Raw genomic sequence first — 19,498 nt, 5'->3', positions numbered from 1 at the left:
TTTTATGACGTCTTTGATTATTTCTTCCCCTCTATTTTTCTGTTGTCTCTCTTGGCATTCCTAATGGATATTGGTTCTCTAATTCTCCTATTCTTTTTCTCTTTTCCCCAACTCTTTGCACTTTTGTTTTACATTCTTAGAGATTAATTAAAAATATACCCGTAGATGCATAATAAATAAACTTTTAATTTTAAAAAACTTCTATTCAAGTAGTTTGAGTTTTTAGGAGCTCATTTTTTTCTTCTTCTTTTTTTTTTTTTTTTTTTTTCTGTGGGCCACCCTGAAAGGCAGACAGGTTTATTGGGCTACAGCCAGGAAATCAGCAGTTGGACTTGGCCATGAGCTCCAGGTTGTTCTTCTCAATGGCATAGGAGTTGGAAGAGTTCTTGGCAGTGCTGATGAGCTTATCGGCCAGGTGTTCATTGATGGTCTTGATATTCTGGAAGGCAGCCTCACTGGCACCTGTGTACAGCAGCTAGATGGCTTGATTCACATGGCACAGTGGGGACATGTCCATGTCCTGCTGTCTCACAGTCTCAGCTTGCTCAATATATGTGGAGTCCTCCCAGGGCCACTTTTGATGATGGCATTCACCAGAACCTGCAGAGGGTTCTTGCCCATAAGCAGGTGGATGATCTTGAAGGCATGCTTGACAAGGCACAGTCATGAGCTTCTTGCTGTTGTGGCCATGCATCATCATTGAGTTAGTGAAGTGCTCCATGATGGCACATCACACTTTGTGGATGTAATTGGCGGCATACAGCCCTATGCTCTGAGGCAGGTACTTGGTATACTTCTCCTTCACTGCAATGTAATCCTGAAGGGAAATGTCACTGATCTGTGCATCATCAGTGCTCCACTTCCCAAAACACTTGATGTCAGGAGTTTCTGCCACCACTGGTGCTTCTGTCTCCCACTTGGTTATCTTGAGGGCACAGCCTGAGCATCTCTGTTTCTCAGTGTGGACCATGCACCACCCTGACACAGACAGAATTCATTCTTATTCTTAGAATGTTTATTTTTATTTTTAGCATCCATGTTTCATGCATCTCTCTGAAAATGTTAATTATAGGGATTTTTTTTTTTTTTTTTTGAGACGGAGTCTCACTCTGTCGCCCAGGCTGGAGTGCAGTGGCGCAATCTCGGCTCACTGCAAGCTCCGCCTCCCGGGTTCACGCCATTCTCCTGCCTCAGCCTCCTGAGTAGCTGGGACTACAGGCACCCGGTGCAGCGCCCGGCTAATTTTTTGTATTTTTAGTAGAGACAGGGTTTCACCGTAGTCTCGATCTCCTGACCTCGTGATCTGCCCACCTCGGCCTCCCAAAGTGCTGGGATTACAGGCTTGAGCCACCGTGCCCAGCCAATTATAGGGATTTTATGGCTTCTTCTCCTCCCTACTTTATTTCTGTTTCTTCCAAGTTCCTTTTTTCAATGTGTGTTTCATATTCTTTTATTCTATTAAAGACTTTTCCCCAATGCTTGACTATTCATGTGGAAACTGAAAATCTGTGTGTGGGGAGATGCGGGGGGGCAATTATTGATTGATTAGCCTTATGTCCTTAGGTGGACCTGGCCACTTCACTGGCAGACCCTACAATTATGGGCCTTTTCTCTTAAGCCAATCAAATTTCCCAGAGAGGAAGCTTCCAATTTCCTGCCTGGGGGATATGATTCTGACTGCCAGAATTAAGGATGTTGATGAGAAAGGTAAGTGGAAAGATATGATAAGTATCATCCATGTCCTCAACTGAGCCTGGAAACTTTACTTAAAAATCCTCCTCTTTATTATCATAATTGTAATAATAACCAGCATTTATTGAGGGCTTATTTCATCAAACACAAGCTTTCTGTACAAGTATGTTCTTTTTTTTTTTTTTTTTGGTACTCTTTACAACCAACCCCCAGTAAGCATGTTCTTTTTTTTTTTTTAGAGATGGAGTCTCGCTCTGTCACCCAGGCTGGAGTGCATGGCCTGATCTCAGCTCACTGCAAGCTCCACCTCCTGGGTTCATGCCATTCTCCTGCCTCAGCCTCCAGAGTAGCTGGGACTACAGGCGCCCACCACCACACCTGGCTAATTTTTGTATTTTTAGTAGAGACGGGGTTTCACCATGTTAGCCAGGATGGTCTCGATCTCCTGACCTCGTGATCCACCCGCCTCAGGCTCCCAAAGTGCTGGGCTTACAGGCGTGAGCCACCGCGCCCAGCCCCAGTAAGTATGTTCTTTACATCATTCTTTAACATAGTAAAAGACTGGAAATAATCTAATGTCCAAAATGAGAGATTGATTCCAAAAGTCATGGTGCATTGATACAATGAAATGGTAGGCAGCCATTAAAAGCAAGCTAATAGCCCCAATTATCAGGGCCAGCCACTTCCCGTAGCTACTTAAAAAGGTCTCATTTCAGCTGAACTGACCCTATCATCACCTCCACCCCAGCTACCCACCAACAGTTGGCCTGAAAAGAAAGTAGAGGTTGCCTTTTGAAAACTGCAATGATGGTGAAGAGAAACCTATTCCTATCCCCACTACTCCTCTTCTTGGTGAAAGAGAGGCAATGGTGTGCTGCTAAATGTTTAACAACTCATTGGAGGTATCTCTGTTGTGTAAACACTCCCACCATGGCCAATTTCAAGCTACCAATGTGACATCCATCAACTGGCTAACACATTTTCAGAAAATTTAACAATTGGCTTTGATGAGCTGGGATGAGCTGGTTCCAGTGCACCACTAGAGAGAGGCCTCAGAGGACAGCAGTGGTTAGACTTCTGCTTAATCACCAATCCTGCTTTGCAGACTAGGCCTAGAGCCACTGGAAATGGGTCAAGAACTCTAGAATAGGGTGATGGAGCTGCCAGGTAAATAGGAAGCAAAAAACATTTTCCTTGAATTTCTGGTGTCCAAGAGGTATGGAAACAAGGGCCCTGGAGGAGATTGGGAGCTATGGGTTTTCCAGCCCTACCCTACTGCCAAGAAAAATACACACAGCAGGGAGTCAAGAGGCACAAGCTTCAGAGAAATGCAGAGAGAGGCCAGCAGCTAGAAGATGCAAGGGACAGCCAGTGCTTATGGGTGCTGCTTAGCACTGATCTCCTCCACAGTGGGCCCAATTGCAGATTTGATGAGAGGAGGTAGCAAATGATAGCCTTCGCAGTGGTGAATTGTTTTCTTTCTTTCTCTGACCCCAACACCAGAAGTACACATGTACCACAAAGGGGGTGGGACAAAAAGCACAGAAAGACGGAGTGAGGAGGAGGAGAACTTTGCATCAAATAAGAGATTAAAGTTGCAAAACAAAAGGAACAAAGTCTTCAGAACCAGAATGGGCCAGTTTTAATAACCAGAAGTTACTGCACTATTATGAATCAGATTGAGATGGTTCTGGGGAGCTTGCCACCCCAAGGGGGAAGAAAGTATGAAAAGGCATAGTTGGAATTTTGGAAAAATTAAAACCATTAAGTGGCACATGGGGATAATCTTGTAGTGGTTGAATGTATGGTTACTTAACATTTTCCTCTTTGTGCTTTTTTTTGTGTTTGCTTATTTTTGCACAACTAACATGTATAAAGTATTAATTTTTTTTAGCTTAAGGATCCATGTTACTGATGGGGACAAAGATGGCATCAGGGACAGACAAGAAGACCTAAAGTTAATAAAAATCCATTTTCAGTGAATATAAAGTTCCTGGTAACACAAGGTGCTGGGAAGGAGGCTGGCTTCAAAAGTCCCAGGGAGCAGGCCAGGCTTGGTGGCTCATGCCTGTAAATCTCAGCACTTTGGGTGGCTGAGGCAGGCGGATCACCTGAGGTCAGGAGTTCGAGACCAGCCTGGCCAACATGGTGAAACCCCATCTCTGCTAAAAATATAAAAATTAGCCGGGCATGGTGGTGGGCACCTGTAATCCTAGCTACTAAAGAGGTTGAGGCAGGAGAATCATTTGAACTCGGGAGGTGAAGGTTGCAGTAAGCAGAGATCGTGCCATTGCACTCCAGCCTGAGCAAAAAGAGCAAGACCATGTCTTTAAAAACAGTCCCAGGGGGCATTTATGAAGAGCAAGGACTCCCTCCTGGAAGGAGAAAGTACCTGGATCACAAGAAGGCAGCTCTTTAATAGCTCTAATCCAAGGATGGAGGTCCCCTCCTCCTAGTCATTCCTTAAGGGCGTCAGAGAGGGTGTTTCTGATAAATAGAGCATTACATCGTTAAAGGGACAATTAGGTCTTCAAAGCAGCTTGAAGTAAGACGCAAAGGCCTCATGGCCTGTTGAATTTATTACATCACTGGAGAGGCAACATTTGATCTGAAAAGTATAAAAAATTTTTCTGTGATTTACACATTACCCAGAAACCTCTTGACTTCCTGGAATTCTTAATATAAATTCTATTTTCTCAGCAACAGTGTTCTGGCATTGCTGCTAGCAGCTTGCTTGGCCAGTTACTGAAGCTGACTGGTTTTGCCCCTAGCAAAAGTAATGTCATTGCCCTTGGCAATGAATCTGAAGAGCAAAGTAAAGTCATGCTTTCAACAGGTCCTTTGCCAGTTCCTTAAAATCACCCAAAACGATCCATCCATTTTTAATGTCTCCCTTGGCAGCAACTTCAAGAGATTAAAAAATGTCCTATCCATTCTAAAGCAGTCCCTAGGGAAATATTTAAATTACTCTGTTACATCTAAAATTTGTTGTAGTGCAGTCAACCCCAAAAGAGCCTCATAAACATCTTGCCTCTGTGTGGGGCCATTCTGAATTTGGATGCCATCCGGTGATTCTTGACTGGCTGACATGTTTCTGGGATTACCTGTGACAAGGTAGAATTCAGCTTCAGTGAATATCTGCTCTGATCACTCTCACAGGCTACGCATTGTGTGTGTGTGTGTGTGTGTGTGTGTGTGGTTTGTTACAAGGTGAGAATAAGTCCCTCCTTCTGTCTTTCCGTTCGCTACTTACCGCCTTGGTGCCTCTAAAAGTGACCCTCATGAAAGCAGCTCATCTTCCGAGTCACCCTTGTTCTCAATTGCCTGTGGAGTTTCCCAAAGTAACCTGTAATTGTCTCAATACTTCCCTTCACTTTAGCAAAACTGAAGTGTGTCGTAGGTTTCCACTTTTATTCTGATCCTTAGGTCTAATTACATTTACAACCTGGGCTAGGATATTTGTGTAACGGTTGTTTATGCCTCCAAATTCAAAATTATTTATAACATGGTAGATTGTAGAAATTTGATTTGCAAAATCTTTAGAAGACATCTAGAAAATATCATTTTTAGTAGGTTGATTCTTCTCTAGGTGGAACATGTAGAGACCAATGGTATTGGAAATGAGAGCAGCTCTTCCCTACATTGCCCAAAAACCTAAAAATGGAAAAAGCTAGGTCAGCCCCCTTCTTCAGCTCAGGATCTATCTTTCGCAGGACCTCCAAGGATGAATTGGCCTCTTGAATGTCAGCTACCATTCCTTTAATACTCCATTGTGGGTTTATTAATAGTAAATTTTTCTGTGCTTTTTTGGGAATGTGACTTATATTGCCAGCTTGTGCTGTTTCTCATGGTAATGGATTCTCTCCACTGAATAAAATCAGACTTCCCTTGATTTGGCTTAAAATCACCTCATAAACTTAGAAGACATTCTTCCTTTTTTTCTTTTGAAATTCATTGTTCACTCCAGGAGGCTCTTTGTGATTCTCTAGGTTTCTAACGTGTCCCCTGCCCCACACACGTCTCTCTGATTGAACAGCAGCTAATCTTTTTAATCATGCTTCCTTTATGCCATATGGCAACCCCTCCCCTTCCTGTGTCCTTAATCTCTTTCTATGCCTTTCTCTAGCTCTTCCTCCAACCCCTCCCCTTCTGTTAGGCAAATCTTTCTGAAAGGGCAGTGACCCAGGCTGTCCCCAGGGTATGGCTAATGGGGTGATTGCCCTGACCCTGCACTCAGAGTTCCCACCCAGCAGTGGAGACCAGAGACCAGGTGGTTGGTGGATGGAGGGGGTGGAGGGGAGCAGGGAAGGACAAAGAAGCTGGAGCCTTTACTCAGAGGAGTTTAAAAAGATCAATGTACTCATGAATACATTAAAATAAGTGGCTAAGTTGAGGTGGGCTGCTTAGATATGGCACCATCTCCTTCCTTTAAATCCTCCCTATTCTTGCTCTATGAGACTCCGTGAGAGCCCCTCACCTTCTTTGGTCTCCAAGTCTCTCCTCCATGCTTATTTACCACATTCAATTTAAATAAACATACTTCTTTTTGGGGCGATGCACGTGGGGCCCACAGTTCACTGGGGGTGGTATACCAATGAAGAATATCCTGGCACAGACGCTAGTTGTTTCAGATAAAGAGGAGGCTGGTTTCTGGACCCTGATGGATAAAGAAGATGAACAATCCCTTGACTACCTTTGTGCCCAGACAGTCCCATGGGCCTGAGCTTCTGTCTCTGGGCCTTGAGTATTATTATCCGCTCAAGAGCTACACAGAAAAATGTGAGTCAAAAAACCTAGCAAAGTGTTCTAAATCAGTCATGATTCCAGGGATAATGGACTAATTGGTCTGAGCCACAGATTGCATTAAAGATTCCCTTAAAGGACTGCTTTCCAAGTGACTCAGGGTTTGATTTTCTAAATGATTGTCTGGTTTAGGCTTAGAGGTGAAGATGGGGGTAAGTAAAAGTGGAGAAAGTAAGGAGGAAAGTGAGGTGCTCCATACATACACATAGAATACACCTTTCAAGGACATCTCTTTCTCTCTGCTCCTCTGTCCTCACACCAAGGAGTGTCTCTCTCTCTGTCTTTCACAGACACACATACACACACACACACTCACACAGTCAGAGCAAAAGTGATCCTACAGGATTCCCTGCAGTAGCATCTAGTCCTCACTGTTTCATGACTCATTTTTTTCTCTGAATCTGAAGTCTAGGCTTACATGTTAAAGGAATTCCTTTCACTAAAGGCATCTTTCCTTCCTGGAATTTGGGCTGGGTATACTAAGTAGAACTCCCCCTGACACATACTTACACACACTTAGTAAGGCCCCATGACATTTCTCCAACAGCCGCCTCTCCTGAATTATGGAATTGCACAATGAGCTTACGAAAGCAAAGAATGAACTCCTACAGGAACCTTACCCAGATGTCATTTGAACTTTCCCCTAGTTTTCCAAGGAGATCCTTGTCTTGGCAAAATAGTAGGATTAAGTAAGCTGGGCAACTTCCTATCTTACTATGGTCTACTTAAAAGACACTCTGGTCTCTGGCATATCCAGAATCCCTGATTTCCTCACTTTCAACTCTAAGTTCTGTTTGCCAACTGAGTAAATGATGTGAATTGAAACTTTAAGGTTCATATTTCCTAGTGAAACATCTCCCGGGTCTTTGGTAAATACATATCAATGTTAGATTCATATTTAAGAATTGTTACATACACTTAGCATTTAGATATGCAATTATCTGAGGAAAAAATTCACTATTCTGGCATTTGATGGGTGAAAGATAATGTTATTAGAGCCATAGATAAAAGTACTCTCATATACATATCTGGGTTTGGAAAATCTCGGCTTTTCAAGCGAAAAATGCTTGTTTCACTTACTGTACGATTCAGCTAAAAAGCTTCCTGTAAACTAGACCAAGTACCACCTCTTCCACGAGGCCTGGGTAAGTTCCATTGAATGTTCTCGGAGTCACATGCTGAGCAGAAAGTTGAGCTGGGTTTTCCCTGCACATCCTGGATATTATCCCATTTATCTATTCTAGCCTGATCATGAGAAATAGCAGTAAAGGAAGACAGACTACCAAAAAATGTGAGAACAAATATGTTTGTAGACCTTTATTCAGCAGACAATGTCTTGTACCCAGAAGACACACAATGAGTGTGTATGGAGTTGAAGAATGATGTTTAGACAATGAACTTGGTTCTATTTACCTACCATTCAAATCTTTAGGAGGCTGCTGGGATGAAATGCAATACTCCCGTTACTACTAAGTCAAGTCCCTCAGAGATGCTGAAGAAATCTCCAGAAGATTCAAGGTATCATATCTTAATCCCACCCCCACCACATCCCCTACTGTCTCCGCAGTAAACATAGCTCTGGAGAAGTATAGACTGACCTTGGGTTTCATCTTTCCTTAAAGTTGTTCAAACACCTTTTTATTATTATTATTATTTTTAAAAGATGTTTATTTAGCTCAAGTTTCTGCAGGCTGGAAAGTACAAGAAGCATGGTGCCAGCATTTGCTCAGCTTCTGATGAGGGCCGCGTGGTAGGTCAAACCATCTCAGGGAAAAGTCAAAGGGGAAGTGGACTCATGCAAAGAGATAAAACTAAAGGAATGTCCTGGCATTATTACAACCCATGCTCCTGGGAACTAATTCATTTCCATGAGAACTAATGAAGTCTTATTGGAGTGAAAACTCACTCACTATCAAGAGAACACCACCAAGTTATTCATAAAAGATATTCCCTGGTGACGAAAACACCTCCCACTAGGCCCCACCTTCTGACACGGGCACATTGGAGGTCACAGTTCATATGAGTTTTGGAAACAATTTTAAAAGCAAGGGCCTGGTCAAATGATATGTATATGAATTTGTCAACCAGCTACTTTGAGCAATGATCATAACCACGAGGGCTGAGGTAGAGGAGGTTGGAATTTGTAATCACTGGAAAAGCAAAAGCCCTGACTACATCCAGAGTGTGACTTTCTGGTACAATATGCTTCTGGAAATAGATGAATCTGGGTTTTTCAAGGTTGTCATCTTAGCAAGCGATGAACTTGGGTTGTTCAGGTTTCTAAGGAAGCCTGAAATATACCCAATGGTTCTGTGAATATAGTGATGATTCTGAGAAATCTTAGAGTCTAAAAGTTTATGGTAGAGTAGGTAGGGTATTCTTATGGTGACGTAATGAAATTATAACTGGCCAAAATTCCAGAAAGTGCCAGTGATGTCCTCAGCCCAGGAAATGTCTAACTCCTGCCTCTTTCGTTCCATGTGATTTAGAACTCTCCTGAAGCCCAAGGTTATTCTTCTGGAGGTAAAGGGTCCTAGGCAGACTATCTGTAGGTCTTGTTCAACAACTCCCACCAGTTTCATTTCATATTAAGAAGTGAAAAAGCAAGAGTTCTTTTCTCATTCTCCCGAAATTTTGTTTGGATAACTGAAGTAGAAGACTCTAGGGAACTGCACAAACAGAGAACTAGCACTGGGCAGATTAGGAGTGCCATTGTATGTATGGGACAGAAAAGCATTGGTGCTCCCGCTGTTACCATGGGTATGGTAGAAGTGTGGATGTGGGTGTGGCCATGTGACTCCGACCCTAAGAGGATGTGATGTCATGTCAGGTCTTTCATCATTAGCCTCTAGAAGTTGGGGGCTAACACTTCTGTCTGATCTCTGAAGCAACATACATTTCACATATTCTCAGGGAAAGCCTGAAGCATTTGCCCTTATTTTCTTTTCATGAACAATCTTGGAACATCGTGCTACTCATTAGAGCTTTGATCTCAAGGCCTATAACCTTTAATAGATCTAGTGTGAGTAGGAATGACTTGGACCAAAAGCAGCCTTAATTTAAGAAACTAACATTAAACACTGACTAAGGTTTCTACGGGGCAGCTAAAGTGGAGAGAATGATCAATTACAAACCAGTAATAGCTAATCAAAAGTCAGACTTCTCAGTCACAACCTGGGGGTAGGCCAAAATGTGAAGTCGAACAATAATGTCACAAATAGCTGACTTTTTTTTTGGCATTTGTTCTGTTAGGAAAGTCTGTCTTGGAAGATTCAGTAAGGCAGCTGGCTGGTTGGAGGAGCCATTTGTCACTTTAGCCAGAGAAGCCTGTAATCTAATAGTTTCAGTTCCCCTGGAAACAAGCGCATAGAGGCATGTCTGCTCTGGAAAAGGCAATCTGAGCAGTGCCAGGGTGCTTGGAAGAGCCTCAAATACAGGCTGTGAGTGCTGGCTCCTCAGAAGGTCTTACCCAGAGAACAGAAGCCTGGGGCAGCCCAAGGTACTTCCCACCACCTTGTTACTTGTGACTTTGTGTCACCTATTTTGCTTCCCCAGGCCTCAGTCCTTTTACTTGTAAAATGGGGTTAAGGATAGTAATGCATGCTTTGAGTCAGGCAAGGCCAAAGTTCAAAACTCCATTCTAACATTTCCTGTTTGAACTTTGGCAATTAATTACTCTCACTCTGAACCTCTCTGAATGTTCATTTCTTCATCCCTAAAATGTGGGAAATAATACTGATTGTTTGGATCTTAGAAAACATAATAATGTATGTAAACATAGTAGACATTCAATAAACACTTGTTGAATTAATAGATGAATGATAGTGCCCAGCACATAGTAGGTGATTTTTTAGGTGTGGGTTCATCTTCTTTCTTCCCTAACTAGATATGATACGGAATCATACAGTGAGACAAATTATTCTTACTGAGCCACAGGATCCAGGTATCAGCCTAATATTCTAGAGAGTGTTAAGTTTACATCTTCTATGTTTTTTAAATTGTTTTTACAGGCACTATTCTGGCGAGAAACATATATCTTAATTGCACTGATGGAAAATATGTCATAGCTAAAGGCAAAAATAAGAAGTAGTGTCATGATAACCCAGCTAATATCAAAAAGGTGAACAATTCCTCTCTATAGAAAAATGCGCACACATGCATCAACACAAAGTAACCCCCCCAGCGTTCTGCGTGTAACCTCAAGGATCCGCCAAAGCCCCAGGTTAAGAACCTCTGGTGCACAAGACTGGACAGGTAGGGCAGCTGGTCAGGTAGTCGCCATAACCACCTTGTAAAACTTTTTGCCAAAAATTTTAGGCAGATGCAGATTTTAAAGAATAACATTAGCTTTTCCCTTCAAACTTTCATTCTAGTAGAACCCTCCTTCACCATTCTTAGCACCTATCTTTTCTTCTTACCTCCTTCCATTCCTTTTAAAGCTGGTCACAAGTCTTTCTTTAAAAAATGAAAATTAGCCAGGCATGGTGGCTCACGCCTGTAATCCCCACACTTTGGGAGGCCGAGGCAGGCGGATCACAAGGTCAGGAGATCGAGATCATCCTGGCTAACATGGTGAAACTCCGTCTCCATTAAAAATAAAAATAAAAAAAGATGAGCTAGGCGTGGTGGCAAGTGCCTGTAGTCCTAGCTACTCAGGAGGCTGAGGCAGGAGAATCGCTCGAACCCGGGAGGTGGAGGTTGCAGTGAGCCGCCAAGACTGCGCCACTGCACTCCAGCCTGGGTTACAGAGCGAGACTCTGTCTCAAAAAAAAAAAAAAAAAAGAAAAGAAAATTATAGCTGGTTTATAACATTTCCATCTGTCTCTGCTATGTTGAAGTTAGGAAGATCTATAGTTGGTGGTCATTAGCATTTCAATTTAATTGTATTGCTCTATGTGTTAAATGTTAATGTTCTTTATGGTAATTGCTGATTGGTCTTGAGTTGCAACATATATCTGTATATAATTATATACGTAGATCTCTGCCCATGACCATTAATATCATCCATTCTCCATATATAAAGGTTGTCCTTTGATCTATAGTTTCAGCTGAAAGCTCTTTGAGAGTATCCAGGCCTTTTAATGCTCTTTCTTAGAATGAGCAGCCCTAGTCCTTGTATTCTTTCTGTCTGTTGTATGGCACACCTTGTATTCTTTCTGTCTGTTGCAATTTTTCCCAGCAACTGCAGTCTGTGTTTTGAAGTCATGACTCAACACATATATAGAATTTTTCTGGCCAGTGCGGTGGGTCACATCTGTAATCTCAGAACTTTGGGAGGCCCAGGCAGGAGGATCAAGAGGTCAGGAGTTCAAGACCAGCCTGGCCAACACAGTGAAACCCCATCTCCAATAAAAATACAAAAATTCGCCGGGCATGGTGGCCTGTGCCTGTAGTCCCAGCTACTCCGGAGGCTGAGGCACGAGAATTGCTTGAACCCGGGAGTTGGAGGTTGCAGTGAGCCGAGATTGTGCCACTGCACTCCAGCTTGTGCAACAGAGTGACACTCAAAAAAAAAAAAATATTTCTGTTCATCCAGCTTGTGGTTAGCCGACTTTAATCTATCATATTATAGCTGTTTGAATATGGGACAGTTATCCATTTTCCATCCTTGAGAGGCTGTGTTTGAATGATTATTGTTTCATTGCAAGTAGACTGGCTATGTTCCAAGAACTGTCCTGTCACTGCATATTGAGTACAGTTCCTGTATTATGCTGGTAAAGCAAAGGTCCTTCATTATAGCCTAAATCTACAATGTGATTCTGGGCACACATGGCTGCAATTTTGTCCAGTAGCCAATACCAGAAAATTTCTGTTGGTGAACTTTATTTCAGTGGAAAGCTTGATAGCTACCCCAGGCAGCTTTTGATTTTGAAGATGGGGATGATAGCAGACTCTTTCCATACCATATCATTGGTCAAATGCATCAGACAGAATGTTCTGACTGGTTGAAAATTTCCGTTTGTGAGTCACTGCTTCCTTCACTGTCTCTTACCAAAAGCTTTTCTTTTAAGTTCAAAATTTGTATACTGTCCCTTAAGAGTAGGAATGGTCCTATAATATCCTACTATGTGAGAAAGAATGGTGGGAGGCAAGGAGCCTGTGAGCAGCAAATCCCTGATACAGACACAAAGGATCACAGAGGGCTTGAAGCTTTCACTTGAAGACCTTTTTTTCATTTTTATCCTTTAAAATCCAAGCCACAGATAGCATTTTTTTTTCCCAAGGAGCTTTTGAAAGCTATAGTACCAACCTCCAAGAATTTTGCCAGACTGAACTCTGCCAATCCCAGCCAATGCTAAGTACAAGCCTAAATGTAAGGAATAGGGCAAGGGACAGGTGGAAATGAACAACATCTCATATTTTTACTTCCTTCTATCTTTCCCCACTTCCACTGAGAGCTACATGTCAGAATATCTGCTGTGGAAGGAAAAGATTGATCAAACGATTCTCTCAGATCTAAAGTCATAACGGCCACTAATGTTTAAGCACTAATTCTTTTCTGAGTGGCAGTATAGTGACTAAGGGCATGGGCTCCAGTGCCACATCCTTAGACTCAAATTCTGACTCTCTGTCTTAGTAACCTAGAGACTTTGGGGCAATTGCTTTACCTGAGAGCTCTTGGGTTTCTCATCTTTGATGTGGCATTAATATCACTACCTACCTCATTGTATTGTTGTGAGGTTTATATTAAACACCTTATATATGTGTATATATACATGCATGTGTCTCAAAACAGTGTTTTAATAATAATTTACTAATATTATTATTATTACCAGGGTTAAGGGCTCTTCCACTCTGCCCTGTTCTCTTACTGTCATGAATTCCCTACATTGTCCTTGGATCTCAATGCCTGTTTATTGTTCCAACAGTATCTTCAACTTTGTAGGATCAGACCACACCTATGTCCATGAGAATGTTCACCAGGCTCCTGCCCTAAATCCCCTTTGTGATGGCTCTGGGGGTCCCCTTGGGGCCCTAACACCATAGCCAAAAATAAACTCCTTAATCTACAAGGGAACAAATAGAACATAAAGAGCAAGGGAGACAAAAGTCAGTAGCAAATGGAAGGCTGCCTAACACATCAAAAGCCCCTCCATGCCAGTAGGAAGTAGAAGACCAGAGCTATCCCTTTGGTTTGTGGTTTGCTCACTTTGTTCCGTTCCCCACTTCTTCTCTCCCTCCTATTTCCCCATCCATTTAAAAAAAAAAAAACAGCATGTTGAGGTTGCTGACGCAGTAATCTGGCTTGTGGTAGCTCTTACTGTGTAGTGACTCACACTGAGGAGCAGGAATAATTTGCCTGATGGGGGAGGGAAAGAGAATTTTGTCCGTGTGGGGGTGTACAGGGCAATTGCTGGGGAGGTAAGCAGACAGCTAAAAGAGCACACCAATCAGCTCTCCTGGGAAAAACCCTCACAGGCCCAGGGCATGGCATCCCCTTGGCGGAGGAAAGGAGTTTGGAGAGGGTGGAAATCCCAATCATCTAGTTTTGAGTTTAGGGCAGTCACAGAGGACTTTGAAGCCATGGGACTTTATAGATCTTGGCGACTGCAAACCTAAATCTGGAGGACTTGTACAAAGGAGAACAAAGAGCAGAATAGTGAATTAAGTTCTACTTTCCCCTTCCCCTGTCGTCCAGGGACACAGGGCTTTCATGATGCTCGGTGCTTCTCCAAACAACTTTCAACTCAGCACCCCCTCTCAGGTGGGCAGCTTCCCAGCCCAAGTATTGCCAAGCATTTCCAAAGTTCATCACAGTGGAAACCATGAATGGGAAGACTGACCCACTCCATAGCAGGGCCTTAGGCCTCTACTGGGCTGCCTTCTCTGTAACTCCCAGGCAATTTCAGCGTCAACCCGTTGGAGGAGATATGGGCAGGAAGCTGCTGATTTCTTTTCCCATGGAGGCAGACCTCCTCCCACCCGCTGTTCTTCATAATGTTGATTCACCAGGTTCCTCATAAATACCACAGTCCCCTTTCCCTAGCCTCTCCTCATGACTTCAAAGTGTAGGACAACTTAAATGTAGCTCTTCTCCCCAGAGGTGGTCAGGGATACTTGCTTTAGGCCTGCCTTTCTGTCTTTCCCTTATAAAATTTCTCTTGATCTATACTATTTTTCTCAATCCTCTTTTGAATGACTAAAACAGGTCAAATAATCAAATCCAGGTTTGAGTGATGATGGCAGATAGATAATAGCTCGCTTTGCTACTTTTCTCAGGCAATTTATGCATTTTCAAAGGATCCTACAATATGTTAGCCCATGTATTGGCACACTTTTTCTGTAAAAGGCCAAATAGTAAATATTTTAGGCTTTGCAGGCCATACAGTCTTTGTTGCAACTATTTAACTCAGCTGTTGCAGTCTGACACCAGCAATAGACAATTCATAAACAAATTGGAGTAGCTCTGTTTCAATAAAGAAATAAACCGAATATCATGTTTTCATGTCACAAAATACTATTCATCTCTTGGTTTTTTTTCAACCATGTAAAAATGTAAAAAAAATTCTTAGCTTGGACATACAAACAAAACAAAACAACACAAAAAAACAGGAGGCGGTCTAGATTTGGTCCGTGGGCTGTAGTTTCCCAACTGATGCCTTATGAAAGGATTGATTCAAATGAGGGTTTCACACAGTGCTGTAAGTTGAATGGGATGGGGAGAGAGAGCTTTTTAGAATGAGATTAGGGACAACCTCGCCATCCTCTTCAAATCACACCAACTAGCACACTGCTGTGTGCTTGCTATTTCATTCAAGACATATTTCTAAGGAATTATATATGCCAAGCACTGTGCTAGGTACTGTGTAATACAATTATCATTGATAGAATAAAATAGATGTTGTCTATGCCCCTATAGAGTTTAAAGTACAATGGGGGAGACAGATAATCAAGAAGCCAATAGCCGATAAACATATCTTTTCAAGTTATGATAGATGTATGAAGAAAACACAGGAGAGAAGTTGCATAGGATGACAGAGGAGCATACTTAAAAATTGCAGTCAGGGAAGGAAGTTTAGCATATGGAGAGGTTTTTGCTAAAAAATTAGTCTGGTGAAGAGAAGCAAGGAGTAGGGGAAATAAAGTAAATTCCAGGCAGCATGCAGAAAAATCAGCATGTGTAAGGAGCCTGAGACAGGAAAGAGCTTACCTTGCTCACAGACCTGAAAGTAGACATATAACTAGTAGGATTGGAGGAAAGTGGCTACAGAGGAGGTGGGAGAAGTAGACAAAGTCCAGGTTATTTAGAGCTTTGTAGTCCACAGAAAGGAGCATGGGCTTCATTTAAAATTTGAGGGCAACTCTTTTAAAAGCTTACTCTGGCTAATATGTGCAGAAGAGACTGTAGGGAAGGGGAGAGCATAAACTGGGTAATCAGTTAAGCATTCATTACAGTAGTATAGGCAAGAAGTGATGGTGGCTTACAGTAGGGTATTGGCAGTGAAAATTAAAAAGAGTGGACATGTATGAGATTTTTGGCAGAGGAGCTAGAAACTATGGAACTTGCTGATTAGATGTTGGAGGTGAGAGAGGTAGCAGAATCAAAAACGATTTGCTGTTTCTGGCTTCAATAGCCTGGTAGATGGTTGTTCTTTTTGATGAGGAAAGACTGGGAAAGGAAATTATATTTGGGGAATGGGAGGTAGGGGAGATGGTACTAATAAAGAGTTCTATTTTGGGGCAGGTTAAGTCTAAGATGCCTTTGAGATATCCAAGTAGATGTCTAGCTAGTTGGTTATGTGAGCCTACCATATAAAGGAGAGTTTGGAGTTGGGGATATAAATATGGACGAAGTCAACATATAGATGATATTTAATCCCATGAGAATAGAGGAGATCACTCAGTGAGAGTGCAGATAGGAAAGAGAGGAAGCCCTAGAAACTAGTGCTGGGCCACTCAAAAATTTAGATATTGGATAGAGGAGGAGTCCATTGGATAGAGAAGGGGTCTTCAAAATGGACTGAAGAGGAGTAGTCAAAGATACTGGAGAATTAAGAAAAATATGTATTGTCACAGAAGCTGAGAGAAGAGACTGCTGGAGGAGAGAGTAGTCAACTGTGTTGAATACTGGTGGAAGGTCAAGTTACATGAGGACAAAAGGAACACTATTGGTTTTGGTAACATGGAAAACTTAAGTGACCTTGGCAAGAAGTTTGGGTGGGGTGGTAGCAATGGCTGAGGTTAACAGAGATGTAAGACCTGATAGGATTAGCCTTGTAAGGTCAGTTCCAGAGCTGTGATCCAGAATGCATACTTGGTGGTTTGGCAGTTTCCAAGGCAGCTACTCCCTCGGGCAGCATTAAGTGGTATGGCCCTGATGGCGTAGCACGGCTTTCTATTCTTTCACGGTGTTTTGTTTTTTTTTTTTTTGAGACAGAGTCTCGCTCTGTCACCGAGGCTGGAGTGCAGTGGAATGATATTGGCTCACTGCAACCTCTGCCTCCCGGGTTCAAGCGATTCTTGTTCCTCAGCCTCCCGAGTGGCTGGTATTACAGGCGTGAGCCACTATGCCCGGCTAACTTTTGTATTTTTAGTAGAGACCAGGTTTCACCACATTGGCCAGGTTGGTCTCGAACTCCTGACCTCAGATGATCTGCCCACCTTGGCCTCCCAAAGTGCTGGGATTACAGGCGTGAGCCACCACGCCCGGACTCACGGTGGGTTTTAAAAGGAATTAAATGCTCATGCCTTTATTTGTTCAGTAAATATTAATTGAGCCATTAATAAGTGCCAGGTACTCTAGATGCTGGAGGTAAAGTAGGGAACAAACCCCTAAAACTTCCTGCCCTGGTGGAGCCTATATTCAAGTGACTAGTAAAGCCAAACAAACAGGCAAATATAGTCAGTCTCATTAAGTACTATGACATAGGAAGATACATTAGTCAAGGTAGTTCATTCTGACTTCTGTAACAAACAACTCTCACATCTCACTAATTCAACACAATAGAAGTTTATCATTTATGTCACATGCCAATGCAGGTCAAGCAGCTCTCCTGGGATGCTCTCTTCCAAGCAGTGACTCAGGAACTAGGCCATTTTTGTCTCATGGCTCCACCATCATAGACCTCCTCAGAGTCCTCAAATGGAGCCTCTGTATTCTGTAGGTCAACAAGGAAAGATAGCTCACAGAGTATCATGCAGCATGATTTATGGCCAGACTTAAAATGGAAAGTGACCAGAAGCCAATCTAATGGCAAGGGATGCTGGGAAGTATAATCTTCCTCTTTGTCCAGGAAAGAAATGGGATCAGTGAGAAATTAGTCTCCACCAGTGAAGTGTAGGTCAGAAGAAGAGCTTTTTTCTTTTCTTTCCTTCCTTCTTTCCTCCTTTCTTTTTCTTTTCCTTTTTTTTTTTTTTTTTTTAACGGAGTCTTGCTCTGTCACCAGGCTGGAGTGCAATGGTGTGATCTTGGCTCACTGCAACCTCCGACTCCCGGGTTCAAGCGATTCTCCTTTCTCAGCTTCCCAAGGAGCTGGGACTACAGGGGTGTGCCACCACACCCAGCTAATTTTTGTATTTTTAGTAGGGGTTTCACTATGTTGGTCAGGATGGTCTCGATCTCTTGACCTCGTGATCCGCCCATCTCAGCCTCCCAAAGTGCTGAGATTAGAGGGGTGAGCCACTGCACCCAGCCGGAAGAGCTTTTAATATTTATTTAAAGTGTCAGGAAAAGGTTCCTAGATGAAGTGACATCTAAGTCACCTGAAAGATGATGAAGAATCAGCCTAGTGGAGTGAGGTTAAGAATATTTCAACCTGAGGGAACAGCAGGTGCTAATGACAGAAGGTAAGAGAGAACATGGTTTATCTGAAGGACTGAATGAAGTCTGGCAAGGCCAAAGCATACAGCATGAGCTCAGAAATGGCCAGAGATGAGAATGAAAAGGAAGGGTCAATGCAAAGATGAGTGCAGGCCTTTGGAGTGATGATTTCAAGTAGAAGAGTCAAGAGATCCTACAGGGTAGCTGGTCCCTGATGAAGGCTCTGGGTAGAGGTACTAGGGCAGAGGTCTCAAACATAAAGGCCTTCAGGGGCTAAGCAGAAAAGCTGAGCACTGAAAACAGAAGAGAGCAATGGTGCCTACAGTAGGTGGAGTGTGTATTCCATGCCTAAATATATTAAATTCAAAAACAAAAACCAACCAAAAATCCACTGCACAGAGCAGACAAACTGCATCTGCTATGGATACCGTTGCTGGTCTTAAGTTTGTGAGACCTGGTAGAAGGTTTCAAGAGAGTCTTTACAGTCACCAAGGAGTTCAGGTCAAAAATAGGAGATGGGGATACACCAGACATGTCAGGAACAAGTCTATAGTTGTCAATGTGCTGATTTGCAAAAGCTTTCATATTTCCTCCTGCTATTTTCAGTTAACCGGCTGGTAAGATTGCACATTTTTGGACAGTAATGGGATTGTATTATTTCATTCCAATAATAATAATAACAACAACTAAAAGGCCAGGCACTTCTTTAAGTGATTTGTTAACCCACTAAGTCCTCAAAACAACCCATGTAGTAGTTACAATGATTATAGCCATTTTTAGATGAGAAAGTTGAAAGAGTATCACAGTAACTTGCCTAAGCTCACACAGTTAGAAAGTGACAAAGTAAAGATTTGAACCAAAGCAAACTGCTTCTAGAGTCCATGCTCTTGCTAAAGTCTGGCTCTTTACAAACATTATTCTACGCTGTCTTTCAGGAAATATTTGCTGGATGCCAACTATGGGCACTGGGGCTAAATCCTGAAGAAAGTGATGAATAAGACAAACCTCAACCTTCAAGGAATTATCAGTCTATAGCAGGGGCCCACTGACCATGCTGCTTGTTTCTCTATGGCCCGTGAGTTAAACATGGTTATTAGGGGGGTGCAGCCAAGATTGCCGAATAGGAACAGCTCTGGTCTACAGCTCCCAGCGTGAGTGACACAGAAGATGGGTGATTTCTGCATTTCCATCTGAGGTACAGGGTTCATCTCACTAGGGAGTGCCAGACAGTGGGTGCAGGAC

The 19,498-nt window shown here is 42.6% G+C and overlaps 1 pseudogene; it reads right to left on the bottom strand.

Moving 5' to 3' along the window:
- Positions 1-319: 319 nt before the first annotated feature.
- Positions 320-18,841, bottom strand: LOC129475373 (small ribosomal subunit protein uS7-like; annotated as a pseudogene).
- Between the last annotated feature and the right edge of the window lie 657 nt (positions 18,842-19,498).

Source organism: Symphalangus syndactylus, chromosome X (assembly GCF_028878055.3).
Source record: "Symphalangus syndactylus isolate Jambi chromosome X, NHGRI_mSymSyn1-v2.1_pri, whole genome shotgun sequence".
NCBI classification, from domain to species: domain Eukaryota; kingdom Metazoa; phylum Chordata; class Mammalia; order Primates; family Hylobatidae; genus Symphalangus; species Symphalangus syndactylus.
The sequence above is the reverse complement of the archived record's forward strand: the minus strand, read 5'-3'. Positions and strand labels throughout refer to the sequence as shown.